This window comes from Manacus candei, unplaced genomic scaffold, assembly GCF_025592945.1.
Source record: "Manacus candei isolate 608988 ecotype Guabito, Panama unplaced genomic scaffold, ASM2559294v1 h1tg000045l, whole genome shotgun sequence".
Taxonomy (NCBI): Eukaryota; Metazoa; Chordata; class Aves; order Passeriformes; family Pipridae; genus Manacus; species Manacus candei.
In genome coordinates this window covers 908,133-926,129 of record NW_026138093.1, presented here as the reverse complement: position 1 = coordinate 926,129, position 17,997 = coordinate 908,133, and the positions used below count along the sequence as shown (strand labels likewise).

General features: G+C 51.8%; 1 pseudogene; it reads right to left on the bottom strand.

Annotated features, from left to right (window-relative positions):
- LOC127474808 (uncharacterized) overlaps nt 1-17,997 on the bottom strand; it is a 1,366,245-nt pseudogene that overhangs the window by 540,025 nt on the left and 808,223 nt on the right.

Below are 17,997 nucleotides of genomic sequence, written 5' to 3'. Positions count from 1 at the left end.
AAATCACCCCCCCATCCCACAGGTGCCTGGGAAGGGGGAACTTATCCCAAATATCCTGGGTGTAGTGTAGTGGATCATGACATACTTGGGCTGCCAGCACAGATTTCCCTGCAAAGTCTGCAGTGAGTCAAGCTCTGCAGAGGAGATTGTGCCCCATGGATGGGATTGCAGAGGCTCACTCAGGTCCCCAGCAGGAATCAGCAACAAAAAAGGCCCCCCTTGAAGATTTCTGGGGGAGTGTCCTGTAGGGAGGGGACAGTGTCACTCCACCAGGGCAGGGCTGGCAAGTGGGAGGCTGCTCCAGGGGTCTGCAAGAGGCCTCGTGCTCTGCTCGGCCCCAGCACTGGCTGGTACCAACACCCCCGGCTGCCCCCGGCCCTGGGCAGCTCTGCTGCCACAGGCTGTGCCCTCACCGTGGCCCTGCAATGGCCCTGCCTGTCCCTCACCCAGGGCCCTGCCCGTGGCCCTGTCCCTTGGCTCTCCCTCTGCCAGCTCAGTGTGGGGCACACGGGCTGGGGGTCCCTCCCAAGCCCCCCGGGCAGCCGGCGTTGGCTGGGGGGATGTGAGGGCTGGGCCTGCTCAGCACAGCCCCGGCCTCGTGCCCAGCGCCTCTTTCCTGACCCACACAAGAGCTTCCCGGCCCCCCCAGGGGGTGTGGGAGAGTCCTGGGGGAGCTGGGGAGGGGCTTTGGGGATTGGGGGCACAAATCAGGACAGATCAGGACAGACCAGTACAGACCAGTACCTCCTCACTGCTCCCCAGATCTCTCCTGGAGCTGGGCAACATTGTCGTGGGACACCTGAGCCCCCCCCCAGTGCCCTCCCAGTACAGCCCAGTGCCCCCAGTACAGCCCACTGTGTTCCAGTCCCAGGGTGTGGGTGATCTCTCTTTGGGGGGCTTGGAAAGGATTTGAGGGGGGGGGAGACTTAGGGGGATGGGGGGGGGGTTGACTAGAATTTGGGGGGTTTTGGGGTGCTTTGGGTGCATTTAGGGGAGTTAAAAGGGGTCTTGGGAGGTCAAAGGGATCTGTAGGGAGAAAGGATTAAAAGAAAAATGGGGGTTGGGAGACATTTGGGGGGGGTTAATGATGTCTAGGGGGAAAGAGGAGGGGCAGCACCAAGAGCAGGTGAGTCCTGAGACCCCCCTTGGGGTTCCCAAGACTTTCTTGGTGTCCCAAAATCCCCCCTTAACACCCTGAGACCCCCCCGGTATCTCCAATGTCCCCAGGGCCTCTCCATGGCCATAATTCCCCTTAATTCCACTGTCCCCATACCCCAAACCCCATCCCTGATGTCCCCAACCCTCCATCTCACCCCAGGAGACCCCCTGGACCCTCTGACACCAAAAACATCCCCCCTCCCTGCCACACTCATAGAAAGGCCAAGGGCATCTGGGGACACACTGGGGACAGTCGGGGGGTTTGGGGGGCACTGGGTGATTACTGGGGAATACTGGGACACACTGGGGGGAACCAGGGGGCACTGGGAGGACTGGGGGCTTATTGAAAGACACTGAGAGGGCACTGGGAGGGACTGGGGGGGAACTGGGCACACTGAGGGGCACTGGGAAAGAACTGGGGACTTACTGGGGGAATACCAGGACACAAGGTGGGGACACTGGGAGGTTACCGGGCCATACTGGGGGTAACTGGGTGCTCACTGGGATACACTGAATGGTCACTGGGCTATACTGAGGGTCACTGGGAGGTTATTGGGATATACTGGGGGCACTGGGATCCCCTTATCTGCATGTAGTATATCTCCCCCCCTGGATTTTTGGGGGCATGCCTAGGACCCCTCCCCTGGGGGCTGGGGGACCCCCCAAACCCACTGCTGGGCTTTAGAGGACTCCACAAAATCCCCTCAAAACCCCCAAAATCCCCTCAGAAATCCACTCCAGGACCCATCAAAACCTCCTCAAGGCCCCCCCCAACTCCCCGAGGAGACCTTATCCCCCCCCCGGATCCCATAAACCCTTTAGTGACCCGCAAAAGCCACCCGGGATCCCCCAAGCCCATTCAGGGACCCCCCAGTCCCTCTAAGGGAGCCTCAAAGCCGTCTGGAGCCCGATAAACCCCCTAGAGACCACAAAAACTGCTGCAAACGTCCCCGCAAAACCCACCCAGGACCCCCAAACCCCCTCAGTGATCCCCCAAGCCCACCTGTGACCCCCCAATCTCCTCAGTAACCCAACCTCCCTGAGAGACTCCCAAACCCCTTCAGGGACCGTCAACCTCCCTTCTCGAGTCCCCTCAGGACACCGAACCCCCTCAGGGACCCCTCAAAATCTCCTCGGGAACCCCCGAACTCCTCTGCTAAGCCCTCCCGAGCCCTCCAGCCTTCCCACCCGCAGCCCCCGAGGGGATCCCCAGACCCCGCTCCCCCCGCAGACCCCCCCAGCTCACACACCCCAGCGCAGCTTTTCCCGGGGCCGCCGCCCCCGAATCCTCCACGCGCCAAAGATGGCGCCCTTCGCGCGCTTCGGGCGGAGACACCCCCGCCGCAGCCAATCAGCGCGCGGCCACGCCCCCTGCCCGCCCTCCGCCCCGCCCCCACCTCGCGCGGGGCACCCCGGGAGATTCCCCAGTCAGTGCCGGGAACAGCCCCGGCAGCGCAGCCCCCGAGGGCACCCGGTGTGCTGGGGCTGGAGAGGACCCTCCTCAGCCTGGGCAGCAGGGCTGCGGGGGGGGATTCCCTGACCCTCCCCAGATGGGCCCTTCCTGCCCACCAGCTCCTGCTCCAAACGGCTCCCACACACCCCGGGCCACTTGTCCCACTTGGGCACTGGAGCTGCCCCAGGGCATCTCTGGGCAGTGGCCAGCTCTGGGACTGCTCTGGCAAGTCATGGCCTGAAGCCACGAGTGTGGAATTTAGGAGACACTTGAAACCTCTGCAGAACAGAACTCTTGATAATTGCTGAAGGCTTCCTGGCCAGCATTGCCAGACCTTTATTTTCTTACTTTTTTTTTAATTTCAACAATTTTTCTCCACTTGTTTTCATTGACAACACCTTCTATATATTCTATTAAGCTGATTCTTTCATTGTGTACATGAATAGTTTTGTGTAGCTACTTATCAAAGTAAATATCCCACCAGTGATTCAGTTATGGAAACCTGGCTCAGAGGAAGCTCCTGATTTTTGGGGCACCTTTCATCTCTCTTTGGTTTTTCCTCTCCCTATTTTTGTCTTGAAAAAGCTCTCCAGGATGTGTGTGCCTGGGAGTGTTTTCACACCCTGAGCTGTGCCCTGTGCCATGGGACAGGGGACAAATGCACCTTCCAGAGAAATCTGCCCCTCCTGCTCACAGAAGCCCTCTGAGTGCCCAGGTGAGATGGTGCCCAGGCTGCTTTGCTGGTGTGGAATGAAAGGGCCAGGGCAGAAAGGCAGAGGAGGGTGAGGGAGGAGACAGGGCCCTTTGCAGGGGATGTGTGCAAGGCTGGGGAGATGAATGTCCCTGGGCCAGTGAAGGCTGTTCCTGGTCACCCCAGAAGTGTCAGGGCTCTGACAGGGCTCCAGAGGGCATCCTCACTGCCCCTCCTCCCTCCACTTTTGGGGGGTCTGAATCCCCTCCCACTAAGTTTGGGGTCCCACCACCCCTTCTGTCCCCTCTGACCCCCCTTTTCCCACCGACCGCCCCCTTCCCACCCCCCACTCACCCGAGAGCTCCTCGCCCGCAGCCGGGGGGGCTCCCAGCACCACCAGTGCCCAGAGAAGTCCCCCCAGAGAAGGGGTTGGGTGGGATCCTGGGTGGGCTCTGAGTATGTTTAGGCAGTCCTGCAGAGCCTGTGTGGAGGTTTAGGGGGTTCCCAGCACCTTTCAAAGTTTCCTGGGTGCCTTATTGAGGGGTTAGTTCCCTCCCAGAGCCCCCCAGAGCGGGCTGACGGGGGGAACACAGGGGGGTCCCCATTCCCGATCCATCCCGGGGCCTGTTCTGCCCCCCCAAACTCGGCTCCACCCCTTGGGATTCCCCCAAGCCCCTTCCCCACTGCCCCGCAGTAACCGGGACTGGGGAGAACTGGGAAGCTTTCCTGGGATCAGGAGTGGCAGCAGGGGAGGGGGGGACACACGACCCCCCAAAATCCTCACAGGGACAGGGGGGGTCCAGGCTGGGCCCGAGGCCCCGGGGAGGGGCTGCGGCCGCCGCCGGCTCAGGAGCTCTGTGGGGAGAGAAAAGGGGGTGACAGCGGGGTGGGGGGTCCCCGGGGGGGCACAGACGCTCTGGGGGGACACACGACCCCCTGGGACCCCCCTCACCTTCTGGCGCAGGTAGAAGCCGAGCCCCAGCGCCAGGGAGACGAAGGCCAAGAGGAAGCCCCCGGCCCCTCCTTGGCAGCAATTGCTCAGGCTGATGGAGCCCGGCAGGGCCGGGGCCGCCGGCGGTGTCCGATCCCGGCAGGAAGCGGGGAGGGCCCCGGGGAGCGGCGGCGGCGGGCGGGGCCCTGGGGGAGCCGCCCCGAGGGGTCCCCGCCGCCCGGGGCACTGAAGGAGCCGCCCCGGGACGGGCCCTGGCGGGGGTCGCCAGAGAGGGGGGCGAGCTGGGAACAGAATCAGCTCCGGAGAATAAACCGAGGGAAACCAAAGGACCGCGCCGGGGGAGTCTCCGCCGCCCCGGAGCTGAAAGAGCTGCCCCGCGGGACGAGCGAGGAGGGGCGGCGGGGAAACAGTCGCCCGGGGTGTGGCGAGGGAGATGGGAATGGGATAAAACAGAGAGAATCGAGGGAGAAATCGCTTTGTTTGCCCCCTACCTCCCCACCCCAGCTCCCTTTTGTATACAGATAAAACCAGGGATCGACATGTGCTTCCCTTCCCCCTTTTCCCCTCAGGGGATGAGAAAACAAAAGAGAAAACCTTGAGAAAGAGGGGGAAAAGCCAACTCTGCAAAACCATCTCCTCCGAGATAAGTTGTGCTGCCAAAGGAAACGCTGACTCCAGAGGTGCCGGAGCGGCGGCAGAGCCCCCACCCTGCCCACTCACACACTTCAGCTCAACATTGGGGTTTTCCCCTCCCTGGCACTGCCCAGTCCAGCCCCTCCCTGGTCCCCCCATCTCCCTGCCCCTGCCCCAGCCCAGCAGAGCAGCACACTCAGGTCTGGCCCTGCAGCAGGACATGGAGGCCATGGAGCTCAGGGACAGGCCCTCTGGGGCTGCAATGCTCAGCACATCATCAGCTCAGGCAGCTCCTGCAGCCCCAGGGCCAGCCCCGCTCCCCAGCACAGCAGCAGAGAATCGGCCCCGGGCTCCTCAGGCCCCATTTGCCATCTCCAGGGGCACTGGCCACCACCAGCACCAGCTGGAGCAGCCTCAGCCCCTCAGCCCCCACAGTGGGACCCTGGGGGCAGCACACGGACTCCAGGGAGAAACCAGCAAGGCAAGGACCCTCTGGAGAGTCTGCTCCTTGGCCTTGTTCTTGAGAGCCCTGGAGAAGAAGAGCTGAGGCTTCAGGCTGTGCCCGGAGCAAATGGAGCCCCTTGTGTGGTGGAAAGAGTGCAGTGGAGCCCAGCTCATGCCAGCAGTGCCATGGCCACAGGACTGACCCAGCCCAGCCCAGGGACCAAGGCCCAGAGCACTGAGGCCTCACCGAGGCCCAGAAGGGGAGGGTGGCAGGAGAAAAAGAGCAACTCTCAACAGACCAAATGCTGCTGCTCCCTGGCACTGCTGCTGGGCTGGGACTCTCTTTCCCTGCCCCTCTGCACACAAGCACTGCCCTGCCAGACTCATCAGAGGTCTCAGAAGATTGAACTCACAGAAACATGTCACAGAAGGATCCTTGACTTTGTTTCAATGCATTCCTCATTTACAAAGACTCTGGGTCAAATTCAAGATGTAGACAGTGGGTTTTTGCCAGATTATAAAGTTGACTGAAATGCCAGGATACTGCATTTTGGAAGCAGCAGCAGCTCACATATTGCCTTGTATTAGTGGCTGAAGTGTATTGCTGATTCAAAGCTGGACTATCATCATCTGTGGGGGAGAGTAGATAAATAAATAAATAAAAATTGGCATTCCCTACCAACCCTGCTGCCTTGAAGCACTCTTTTCAAGTGTGGCCTCCACAGGAAAAAAACAGTTAAGACCACTTTCTTTTGATTATAGTGCTTTCCCCAGGCAGGAATTTTTATTTCAGGTAGAATCTTTGAACCATTACATTTTCAGTGAGGCATTTTTATATTTACAGTTGACATCTTCAGAGAAGAATGAAACTTCTGAGCAACAGCTCTAAAACATGAAGGTTGCCTGCAGGAAATACTTAAATTATTTTACACCCAAATGGAGCCTGTTGTTTTTAGCTAAAATTTATTAAACCTTAAATCAATGACCTTTCTTTTACTGAAAGCCTTCCCTTTGGAAAACTAACTTTCCCAAGAAACATATTTGGGTGAATAAATGCCAAAGAAAGGGCTATTGAAATCTAAACATTTTCTCCATTTATAGCTTGTGACCATTTAGTTCCTAAATTCCCGACTGCTACCTAATGTAGAGAACAGTGGTGCCTTGGTTGAATCACATATCATTGATTTCAGAGTGTCCCAGGGATCTCATTGACAGGAATCAATTAGAATCCAAAATCAATCAAATATGATGTGCACTATCACTCATCGAATTTGAATATCACAAAATAAATTGTAAGCATGTGAAAGAACCTAGAAATAAATTTTGAAAAGGTACAAAAATAAAAATCTGTAAACTTTGAGAAGATAATAGTGCATCTGAGCATGTTTCATGCCTGCTGGGGTAAGTTAATGGTGAATCCCACCTTCCCTTCCCAGCACAGGCTGAGATATATTCTTTTTGGAACATGAAAATACCCAGTGACTGAAGGCAGAGGACACACCAGTCAATGATCCAGCATTATTTTATGAACAGCCTGTTACACACCCAATATCAAACATGCTGCCAGGATATTACAAAATGCACAAGGATGTGACACTCTGAAAAACTGCACATTGTAAGTGAGCCACTGCACTTCAGGGAGAAAGAAAGGAGAGAATTCCTGAATCTCTACCAAAAGCATGAATACATGTGGCCACTTACCCAAAGAGCTGTTCTTGTTGCTGAGGACTCCTCTCTGAACACCTTCACCTGTAATTCTGTCAAGGTAATAAATCCTTCCACTCATCACAGCACACTCAAAAGCACCCTGCTATTTAATGTCAATGGAAAAATGGCCCAAAGTGTCTAAAACATTTCCTTTTGCTCCTGTAAAAGTGCTGGCATTTTACTTCCTTCCTGATAAGCCAGTGCCAATGGACCTGATTGTTCTTTTCTTATTCAAAGCATATCAGTAGTTCCAAAGCACTCTCCATCTTATCAGGTGTCTGAACAGCACAGTTACTGAAAACAGTTTGTCCTGGTCCTCTCTCCTTCTGCCAGGCTATCAGATAAACCAAACTAACTCTGTATTTACACACAATCAAACATAATCTGTGTCTTCAACACACTGTAGCCTGTTTCTGGCATGTTACAGGTTTGCTGCTTGACATTAGTTGTACCCAAAACAGCAGCAGTGAATTAGCTTAGAACAAAAATATAGTCACTCCATAGCACAGAACACAAAAGGGACACAGGATAGGAAAAAAAAGAGAAACCTTTTGTGAAGTAAGAATGATCACTCTCATCTCAGCAGTTCACAGGTATTTATCTGGTGCTACTTGAAAAAGAGCCTGGAAGCAGCAGGATTCAAATGCATTCAAAACAGACCTGACACAGGCCTCAAGAGTAGAAAAATAACTTCTTTTTTTGTTTATTTTATTCTCCTGTCCTCTAGGAACCGTCTCTGATTTGCAAGGGGTAAGAAAGTGAAAGAAAGGAAAATGCCTTTACAGTTTTTGTCTGTGACGAGACTGATTTTCATGATCCAACCTTCATTTGGCACTAAAAGACCCCCACAAAAACAAACCAAAAAAACACTCTCCCCCAGACAAGCCTCTCAGCAACTCTCCTTTTCATTGTATCTCAGATACAGAATTTTCAGTGCTGACTACTGAGGAATAACACAAGATCAACTCCTTCAGAAGGGCCAGGGCTTTGAAGATTTTGCTTCCTGCCCAGCCCTAGGGAATAGGCACAGCATCTCCCTTCCTTCTTCTCAGGATGACAGGATATCCTGGGAGGAGGACAGTGTTGGAAGAGTTAAACATTAACCTGGCTGTGCCCTGGGCACTCTCAGCTGGCTAAATGAAAAGTTCTGGAATGCAGGGAGAAATCCTGAGTTGCAGCTCTTTGATTAAGTACAGCCTTCTTTAGAAGCTGAAGCTCCAGCCCCTGAGTGGAGGATCCTTCCCACCACTTCTCCCACTGACAGTCCGCCTGAGCAATAAAATATTAACTCAAACATAAAAGGACAGTGGCATTCATCCTCCACAAAGACAGGACCAAATCCTGTAGCCAATTTGATGGCAGAAAAAAATCTCTACATCTCCAGGACTTTAAACTGTTTCATGTCTGTAAGAGGGGTACTTTTGAATTAGATGATCAATGGAGCATAGATGCGTGAGAACGCAATCATATTAGGATGTGAAACCAGCCAGAGTATGGTACAATGTAACTTCATAGCACAAGCTAATTGTAAGGTCCATTGTGCTTTTTAGCAAGTCAGCCTGATATCCCCTATTATCAGAGCTGAGTTCTTCCTTGGTTTTGCTACCTATTGCAAGATAGATACATCTACCCTTGAAACACAGTGATAGAGGTCATACATAGGGGTGAGAAAGATGATGATGGGAGGAAGATGATGTGGGCAGGGGTCGCTGGCCCCTTGCCCTACAGCAGGGTATGCACAGACTGTTGCCATTAGGTAATGATTTAGGTGGTGTTTGGCTGCCACTCAGACATCACCTTATACTGGGTACTGGCCCTACGTGGTGTAATGTGGAGCTGATAAAATGGGGTGTCAGGACTGCTGGGGTGAGCGATCCTCATCCTGCCATGGAGACTGTGTTGTTCCATGGGGACGCCCGCTAAGCACGGGCACCGACCAGCTGCTGCAGATCCTGGCAGCCCTGGCCTGTCTGTGTGGGTAAGCACAGTTTATTGACAGGAAGTAACTGAGAGAACAAACTTTTTAATATCCTTTTAGTGTTTCTTTAATTCCCCTTTTATGTTTACAGTATTTTTCCTTTAGTTTCCCTTTTTACTAACCAATATCGTGTTATTCATAATATTGTGTTAAGATCCTTTTTTGGTATCCCTTTTCACTAGTTAATACTGTATTAAATGCTGTTCGTAGTATTTGTTTTAATGCCACCCAATAAGGTAGTTATTTTGTATCCTTTTTAGTTTTTAATTCCTCTTGCTAAGTTTATTACTATTATTATTATTCTCACTGTAATAAAAGATATTTTGTGGGTTTGAATATTTCTGGCACTTGTCTTTATTCCGGACATGTATCCAAACAAACTGTTACACACACACAGCTTCTACTGAGAAGCTTCTGTCCTGTCAGGGCAGTCAAACTGAACAAACGTGTTTTCTTGCTGCTGAACTTTACAAATGAAAAAAAACAAGTTACTGTTCTATGCCCAAGGTTCTGGATCCTGCCCCATGTATAACTTTAGCAGCTCTCCAGATGGAAGGGGATACCACTGCATTGGTGTTACTAGGAGTGACTTTGTGCATCCCCAGACATGGAGCTGTAGCTCACTAGACAGTGAGCAGCTTACCTGTTTTTCCCCGTGCCCAGTTTCCTAAAACTGAGGAAAGAAAAGCAAGTATTTGTTTAGACAGCACCACAAACCAGAGGCTGGATGGATAAAAAGGTAATTTAATAAGCCTTGCTCTCAGGAGATGCTTAGTAGACAGAAACACTCCTTTAGAGGAGCAGCTAATTCACAGAAGCATCAAAGAACTTCAATCAGACATTCACTCCACAGGGACAAGGCAAGGTTTGCCTTCTCTTCATCTGAGGTGAGGTTAAGCTCTTTAACATGAACAGTGCTGCTCCTCCAAACCTGCTTCAGTGCTTCCAAGTATGACAAAGGAAAGCGCAGCCCGTGAGTCTGCTGGGGAAGAAGAAACAGAAAAAAAATCCTTCAGCTGAGAGCAGTGTCCTTATTGCACAGCAGTGTGTGAGGCTGTGGGGAGGGAGCAGCAGGAATGTGCTCCCTTCCCACATGGCACTGGGGTCACTGAGAGCATTCTCCAGAAGACTCGGTTTTATCCAGGCCTGTTTTATCTTTGTAGGGAAAATGCTGAACTCTATTCCGTGTTCCAGCACGCTTTTTGAGGTGGGGATGTTTACAGCATGTGGCTTTCTCCTGTGATTTACACATGGAAGAATTAAATAGCCTTAAACTTACACTCTTGCCTAGCCCTACCCATTATTTTTGGAAGCTCACAGAAGTTTATTTCTAGCTGCCACACGCAGTCCTTGGATATAGTTTGACACAAGCACAGAGGAGCTCCATTCCCAGGCCTGGAGTCTTCAAGGGCAAGAAGGAATATTCTGGGATCTGCACATGTTGTTCAGGTGCCAGTGTACAACCTCAGCTCTGGAGGACCAGTGAGATTTACTTCCAAAGAAAAATAAGTGCCAGGCAAAAAGCCTTGCTGTAATTACCGAGACAAGGACAGACTGTGCCCTGTTTTGCCATTCCAGTGTTTCGGATCACAGAGCTAAGACACAGCATCTCACTGCCAAAAAAGCAGAAATAAAGGTTCCAAAGCTCAAAGCCATGCTTAGGAAGGATTTATGACCCAGCAAAAGCACACTGTACCTGCGAGCAGGAACAGAGACAACCTGAAAAGTACATTTCAGAACAAGGTAGGTCTTTACTCACAGTGCTGACCCACTCTACCCTAAAATGAACACCCCTGCAGTGTGTTCCATTGGATACAGAATCTAACATGGGTTTAGCATGGCAGTGATCCCTAGGGAATATCTGCTGGCCTATCCAGTAGCCTCAGTAGAGGATGTGCTAAGGACACACCAGTAAGAGCTGGTTTTAGTTGCTCCAGTAGCTTTGCTCACTGGGCCATAAGGCATGCACCAGAAATCCTGTTAACATCTCGAGTGTTTAATTAAGCATGAGATCACATTGCTCAGTTCCACTGTTAAACTGCCTCTGTGGTGCAGCCTCAGCTCCTCTGGGCACTGCAGGGCTGGGCAGAAAGGCTCTGGGTGCTGAGGATCACGGCAGAACCCAGGCCCTGCTGCCATTCTGGGCAAGCTCATCTCATGCAGCAAAACCCCCCATGGAAAGATAAGTTTTGGTGTGTCTGCAGGAACAAACCTGGGCCGTGCCATCCTCACTGCCAGTGTCATCTGTCCCCATCATGGGAGTGTCTCTTCTGTTCCTTAAGGAATGATACACATAAACCATCTCCCTGCGAATTTCATCCTAAAAGACAGCAGGGAGGAAACAGTTCCATGTGATCCACAGCCTCAGACTCATCTCACTGCACTTGCCAATGCTCCTGAATTCTGGAGTCACTCTTACAACAAAGCATGCAAGTCACCCTCCCAAATGAATTGTCCAACAGCCACCTCCGACAGCAATAAGGGACTCTCCAAAACACCTCTGAAGATTTATTTACAATCATCTGCTGCCTTAAAACTGCCCCTGCTAGAGTCCCAGGAGTGATGCAGTACAGAAAACAGGCCATTTAAGGGAAAGTATTAATGAACAGGTGTGCATCAACACATTTCCAGTCTGATACTGATCTGTTTTTTAAAAATCACATGCCCATCATCAGTCCTTGGTCAGAGCTGTGCAAAGCAATTCAGAGCTCTCTGGGCAGGTTGCACATGGAATTTGTGGACACAGGTCTTCCATGTGTCCTGTCATCCTGGGTTGATCTGTGTGACATCAGAAGGCAAGGTGGCCCAAAAATTGGGGGGAAAAAGTCTCCAAAACCTACACAGTCTCAATATGGACACAAGCAAGATGGAGGAAAAAATCAGAAAGTTATGGTGTGTTTTTCTTGGGAAACATTCAATTCCTCCAAACAAACCCCAAACTGTACAAGATAATCTTTGCTGTGTGTCCCACCCCCTTTTTTTTTTTTTTTTAAGTGAGATAAAAAGCACTTCTACAATTTCATACTAAAAAACCTTCATGGATAAGAAGCAGTATAAACACAGCATAATGCAAGATGCATGGATCAATGTTGTGGAACAACTTAGTAGTGCCCCTGGCACCTGCTTGGATACAGAGATAACCCAGGAGTGAAGACTAAATGCAGCCACAGCAGCAGCTGCAACCAGCAGAATTCCCTCTCTTGAGAAAACCTATTTTTATAAATTATTCCTGTTCTTAAATACAAAGAATAGAAAAAAACCCTATTATCAAGACCTGTCGAGGCCATTTAGCTGCTGTAATGATCTACCCCATCAAACCTGAGACAAAAGCCATGTACCTCCCATACAGAATCATAGGCTGAATTTAGTTTTGAAGCCCCCCCTCCAGAAGGTTGGAATGTGCCATATCACTCAACAAACAACCCCACAGTATCCTAACAAACCCTAATGGGATGCAGGATCCAGCTCAGTGTAACTGCATGACCCTTACAGACCTTTTGCACAGGAGAGCAACAACTCCCATGCCTCACATGCACTCCCCAGCCCACCCCAAATGTACAGGGGTGGCTTCACTGTACCCACAGCATTCTCTTGATCTGGTTCCACGGAGATGAGAGTGTGATCTCTGAACTGCAGTCTGATTTTGCTGTCTATTTCTGGCAATTTCCCACCTAAGAAAAATAAATCCTCCTCAGAAAGGAAGAAAACCAGACAAACGGTTAAACTGAGCCCCCCTGTGCTCTCCCCACTCTCTCAAGGCTGGACTGTTTGTTAAGCTATGTTTCAACACCCACATGTCCTCCAACTTGTTGTGGAGGGGGCAAGGAGAAAGAGATTTTTTCATTCTCTCCCCTTTCCTGTCTGCAAATAACTATAATAAATAGCAAGCTAGAGCCCAGGGAAAACTGCTACCAGTTAAATGCTCTCGGGATACAGTTTATCACAGCTGCCAGTTCCAGTCTAGGATAATCTTTATTCCACTCTAAGGGAGTGTCATCTCTCCCACCAGACACGGGGAGCAAACACACACGTGGGGCCTCACGGCACATGAAGCTGCTGCTGGGCTGTGATCTGGCAGAGTTCAGGCACACGGTGTGACTCTTGGGGTCGGTGCTGTGCCGGGCAAAGGCTCGGATTCGACGCTCCTCGTGGGTCCCTTCCACCTCAGCCTGTTCTGTGACGGTGCGATGAGTTCCCTCTCTTCCAACACTTTTGTTCTTTTTAGGGCTCCTCGCTGCCCGGGGCCCGGAGCCCGCCTCCCGCACGCCTGCTTCCCTGCCCGTTTTGGCGGCCGCAGCCGGGCGCTGAGTGCCCGCTCCCCGGGCGGGCCCGGCCGCTGCTCCAGGAGTGGGGGGGCAGCGCCGGCGCCTCGAGGATTCCCGGGATTCCCTGGCCGGTTTCCAGGCAACGCTCCCCGCGCGCTCCTCGCTCCAGGGCCGAACGTGCGCAGCCAATGGGAGGCGGCGGAGTGGGCGGGGCGAGGCGGGGATTGGGCGGGGCGGGGGCGGGGCCGAGAGGGGCGGTTGGTGGGGTTTGGGTGGGAGCGGGCGGGGCGGGGCCGGGAGCGGGAGCGCTGCCGCTGAGCGGCCCCCGGGCAGAGACCCCGGGCAGCGGCCACAAGACCCCCGGCGAGTGGTCCCCGGGCGAGAGAGCCCCGGCGAGTGGCCCCCGGTGCGCGGCCCCGGGGGAGGGACCCCCCGTGCGCGGCCCCCGGCGAGTGGCCGCTGGTGAGCGACCCCCGGTGAGCGACCCCCAGTAAGTGACACCCGGTGAGCGACTCGCGGGGGAGAAGCCCCGGTAAGTGACCCCTGGGAAGGGACCCCCGGTGAATGACCCGCGGTGAACAACCCCTGGCAAGTGACCCCCGGGCAGGAATCCCCGGTGCGCGGCCCCCGGGGGTGTCGGGCCGGGGCTGGGCGCGTTCCTTCCCCGTGCAGAGCCGAGCGGGGCCGTGGCGGGAGCGGGGCCGGAGCGGAGCCGGCCGGGGGGGCAGAGGGGAACCCTGAGCCGCCTTCTGCCGAGGGGGCTGCTGGAAAGGAGCCTGCGCTGGGAGGAGCGGGGGAATGGCCCGAGGCTGAGGCAGGGGAGCTTCAGGTCAGCTCCTGGACAAAGGTTTCTCGCTGTGTTTTTCGGGGGGGCTCGGGCACTGCAATGGGTTGCCCAGGCGGAGTCAGCACCCCGGCAGGTGTTTCAGAGGCGCCTGCATCTGGCCATGGCTGACACGCTTTAGTGGTTTGGGGGTTGCTGGGGCAGTGCTGGGCTGACAGTTGGACTTGATGGAATCATGGAATGTGCTGATTTGGGAGGGTCCCACCGGCACCGTGGAGTCCAGCTCCTGAGTTTTAGGCACCACTAAAGGACCTGAATCTGGATCGAGCTGTTTGGCTCCAAAAACTCTTCTGCCCCTAGTCTACACTGCCAAGTGAAACAAAACAGACTGTGCAAAATAGAGGCCTGTGTTCCCCCCAAAGGGAAGGCAGGCAGTTACAAACCAGGACAGTAAATCAAAGCTCAGAACATACATTCATGGTCCCCACAGTTGTATGACTCATCAAACCAGTCCTCTGTTCATTACCCGTGTAGAACTCTCATCAGGACCCCCAAACTTTCTTGTGTGTATTTGTATAGATATGTATAGATATGTATAGGTAGATAGATATACATACATAGATATGTATAGGTCTATATTTGTGTGTATCTCTGTAAGATTCTGTATCTTTGGATGTGATATTGGCATGCTATTGTTGTGTGGCAACAAGTGGACTTAAAAGGTTGCAACACTTTAGGAGATCACCTTTCTGCTTGTGGGTTCTATTTTTTAAAGAAGGTAACAAGAAAAGAACTCTTTAGCCAAATATAACTTAAGACATTAATCAGAGCAAATGTATTGATTTTTATTTCCAATTGTACAACAAGTCATTCAACTATTTGCATACTCCAAAGCTGGGTTGGAAACTTCTCCCTCAGAAATAAGAAAAACTGTTTTCCAAGGCTGTTACTGACAGCCATGGCACAGTTTCCAATAACAACTTTCCATTCTTGAAATGCAAAGCCTGAAAAATGAAACAAGGGTTAACCTGGAATTCTTGTTGCCAGCGCTGATCTGGACAGAAGTTATTAGAGAGTGGAGCAAAGCTAGCACCACAAACAACCTTGGGCTCTGCATTCGTTGGTCATGGCAACAAAGTTTTGCTTTTCAACCCATCTGCTAAGGAAACCTTGCCAGAACTGTGAGCTTATAACACTACTTTTCTTAAGAAGTGAGGAGGCCTTAATCCAGTGTACACAGATGAGACCCTGAAATAGGAGAGAGGCCAGTTGCTGATGATCAGTGCAGATGAGGAATCAGCTCTGCTGAGTAGACTTCAAGCTTTGTGATTTTTACAAGTGGACTATTTCAAATCTGTTGTAGAATAAACAGTCTTTTCTGTTTGATCAACTTTCCACTTTCAGAATACTGGAGTTTATCCCTAAAATTCAGCCTGTAGTTTCAAAAGATAAAAATCCTTCGAGGAAACCTTTCAGCCTCAGTAGCCAATTGCAATGTGCCCAGGGAAGTTCAGCAACAGCACCATTCATTAAATGAACTGTTCTGGACCAGCCATCCCAGAGAGATTGAGCTCCAGTGCCAAACCCCATAGAGTGCCAAGTGCCATAAGAGCTGATTTGTGGCTTTGCTGAGATTCTCCCTGGTTTCATTGGGTGTAGCTGGCACATCTGGAGCAAAGGGTGTGGGCAAAAGGAAATCCTTAGAAGGGTCCAGTACAAATCATGTCATAAGATTAGCAATTTCTCTAATTGAGGAAGGCAATTAGATATAGGAATGTATATTTCTACCTCTTCTTTCCACACTGCTGCTGTATTCCTTCATCATGCCCTGTGAGCAATCCCAGTGCTCTGTGATTGACACCATAAGGGACTTGCTAACAGGGAACAAGCACCTCAGAGACAAAAGGTGCCACCACAGGAATCTCTTGCTGCCCAAAAAGTGCCCAGGCTGCCCCAACAACTGCACCTAAAGCCAAAGAATCCAGACTTTCTTTCCTGGGGGAAAGGGCTGCTATTTCACTTTTTTTTCAGCCCTATGCTGCAATGGCCAAATTGACTCTCAAAATTGAATCCAAATGAAGATTCCTGCCAGACAAAATGTGCAACCACAGAAAGCTCTTTGCTACCCAAGAGGTGGACAGTCTTTCCAATGCAGTGCACCTCAAAGCCAAAGGATCCAGACTTTTTTCCAGGGGGGAAAGAGCTGCTGTTCCCTTTTTAAAGGCCTGTGCTGCAATGGCCTGTCGCACCTCCTGGAAAACTACTCCAAATGAAGATTCCTGCCAGACAAAAGGCGCCACCACAGAAAACTCTTCCTACCCAAGAAGTGCCCAGGCTGCCCTAAGAACTGCATCTGAAGCCAAAGCTTTGAGACCTTTTTTTCCTCAGGGAAAGAGCTGCTGTTCCCTTTTTTCAGCCCTGCTGCAATGCCTTGTCCCACCTCCTGAAAAATTTACTCCAAATGAAGATTTCTGCCAAACAAAAGCTGCCACCACAGAAAACTCTTCCTGCCCAAGAAGTGCCCAGGCTGCCCCACCAACTGCACCTCAAAGCCAAAGGATCCAGACTTTTTTTCCTGGTGGAAAGAGCTGCTGTTCCCTTTTTTCTGCCCTGCTCTGCAATGGCCGGTCCCACCTCCTGAAAAATCAAATCCAAATGAAGATTCCTGCCAGACAAAAGGTGCTACCACAGAAAACTCTTTCTGCCCAAGAAGTGCCCAGGCTGCCCCAAGAACTGCATCAGAAGCCAAAGCTTTCAGCCTTTTTTTCCTGGTGGAAAGAGCTGCTGTTCCCTTTTTTCAACCCTGCTGCAATGGCTTGTCCCACCTCCTGAAAAATTTACTCCAAATGAAGATTCCTGCCAGACAAAAGGTACCACTACAGAAAGGTCTTGCTGCCCTAGAAGTGCCCAGGCTGCCTCAGAAACTGCAGATGAAGCCAAACCTTTTTTTCCTTACAGAAAGAGCTGCTGTTCCCTTTTTTCATCCCTGTACTGCGATGGCCTGTCCCACCTCCTGAAAAATCAAATCCAAAGAAGATTCCTGCCAGAAACAATGTACCACAACAGGAAGGTCTCGGTGCTCAAGAAGTGCCCAGACTGCCACACCAACTCCACCTCAAGCCAAAGGTTCCAGACTGTTTTTCCTGATGGAAAGAGCTGCTGTTCCCTTTTTTCAGGCCTGCTCTGCAATGGCCGGTCCCACCTCCTGAAAAATTTACTCCAAATGAAGATTCCTGCCAGACAAAAGGTGCCACCACAGAAAACTCTTCCTGCCCAAGAACTGCCCAGGCTGCCCCAACAGCTACTCCTGAAGCCAAAGGATCCAGACTTTTTTTCCTGGTGGAAAGAGCTGCTGTTCCCTTTTTTCAGCCCTGCGCTGCAATTGCCCGTCCGACCTCCTGGAGAATTCAATATAAATGAAGATTCCTGCCAGACAAAAGGTGCCTCCACAGAAAACTTTTCCTGCCTAAAAAGTGCCCAGACTGCCCAAAAAACTACACCTGAAGCCAAAGCTTCCAGACTTTTTTTCCTGGTGAAAAGAGCTACTGTTCCCTTTTTTCAGCCCTGCACTGCAATGGGTTGTTCCACCTCCTGAAAAATTTAGTCCAAATGAAGATTCCTGCCAGACAAAAGGTGCCACCACAGAAATCTCTTTGCTGCCCAAGAAGTGCCAAGGCTGCCCGACAAACTACTCCTCAAAACCAAAGCTTCCAGATCTTTTCCTGGTGGAATGAGCTGCTGTTCCCTTTTTTCAGGCCTACTCTGCAATGGCCGGTCCCACCTCCTGAAAAATTTACTCCAAATGGAGATTCCTGCCAGACAAAAGGTGCCACCACAGAAAACTCTTCCTGCCCAAGAAGTGCCCAGGCTGCCCAACAACTGCACCTCAAAGCCAAAGGATCCAGACTTTTTCCCTGATGGAAAGAGCTGCT